This window comes from Pundamilia nyererei, unplaced genomic scaffold (assembly GCF_000239375.1).
Source record: "Pundamilia nyererei isolate P.nyererei 1_Seehausen unplaced genomic scaffold, PunNye1.0 scaffold00184, whole genome shotgun sequence".
Classification (NCBI taxonomy): Eukaryota; Metazoa; Chordata; class Actinopteri; order Cichliformes; family Cichlidae; genus Pundamilia; species Pundamilia nyererei.
In genome coordinates this window covers 1,117,438-1,118,693 of record NW_005187585.1, presented here as the reverse complement: position 1 = coordinate 1,118,693, position 1,256 = coordinate 1,117,438, and positions in this window count along the sequence as shown.

The window sequence follows — 1,256 nt, the reverse complement described above, 5'->3', positions numbered from 1 at the left end:
CGAGAAACCACAATTTGTGTGCACTCTGCCTAAGAGTACACTGCACGACCTTATTCAGGTTAGGAAAGCCTTCCTAACCACTGTGTCTGAAAATCAACTTTTAAAAGAGGATGTCAAGACAGCCAGACAGCAAATCAAACAGCTTATGGCCCAAATTTCACTGATGCGCACTAAGCTGGACCAGTGTGAGATCCAAGCTGGAGAACTCACTGACAACTCAGTGTCACGCGAAGAGGGACAGACTTGTTCAGATCAGGAAAAGACCAGAAACTTTGACCTTGAGATGAACCGTCTTAAAGAGCAGCTTCAGCAGAGGGACAGCGAAATCCTGATCCTGAAACAGGAGAAGGACAGTCTGTCTGCTGAGCTCGCAAAGCTTCAGAAACATGAGGCCTCTTTGAAAGAAACTCTGTGGAATGAGAAAACACAGAGAGAGAATCTGGAGGAGGACAAAAAAGTCCTGGAGGAAGAAAATTTAATTCCTAAATTTAATTTTAAAACCATCTTCCTTCCCTAATCACCAACTGGCTGCTGCAGATCGCCACCCCGTCCCGGAGCCTGGTTCTGCCAGAGGTTTCCCTCTTTTTAAAGGGAGTTTTTCCTTCCCGCTGTCGCCAAAGTGCTTGCTCATAGGGGTTTGGAGTTTTTGTGCATTATTGTCTTGACCTGACAATATAAAGCACCATGAGGGAAGTGTTGTTGTAGTTTGGCACTCCAATTACAACAGGACATTTTAAGTTAAGAAACAGTGCAAACCGTCAAAACAAAATTCCATAAAATAAAATAAAAAACTTGGAATTTGTTCTTCATTTCATTTGCTGTAAATTTGCTAAGACTGTAACATCAGATTAGAATCGTATGTCTCAAAATAATGTATCACAGCATCATCCTGTAGGCAAATTTGAAGTGGATGTTTCTGCATGTGTGTACAAACCAGTGGTGAAAAATACCAGAAAGTATAACCGGTGTTTGAGGTTAGCTGGTTACATTTGTTTAGATATTCTACTTTTCATGTTCCAGATCCCCAGAATTGATATTTTCACCAATGGTCTTTTCTCTCTTCCAGTGTGTCATGCACTTTTCAAGATTAAAGAGAAAAAGAAGTTGCCGGCTCCAGCTCCTGGAAATGCATATAGCCTTCATGTCAATATTATTTTCAGACAACAATTAATTATTTTAACTTGTCGTTTAAGGGCCCGGAGATCACGGGCATCCAGTATGGGTTTACGCCCTTGACCCTTACGCACAGAGATTGT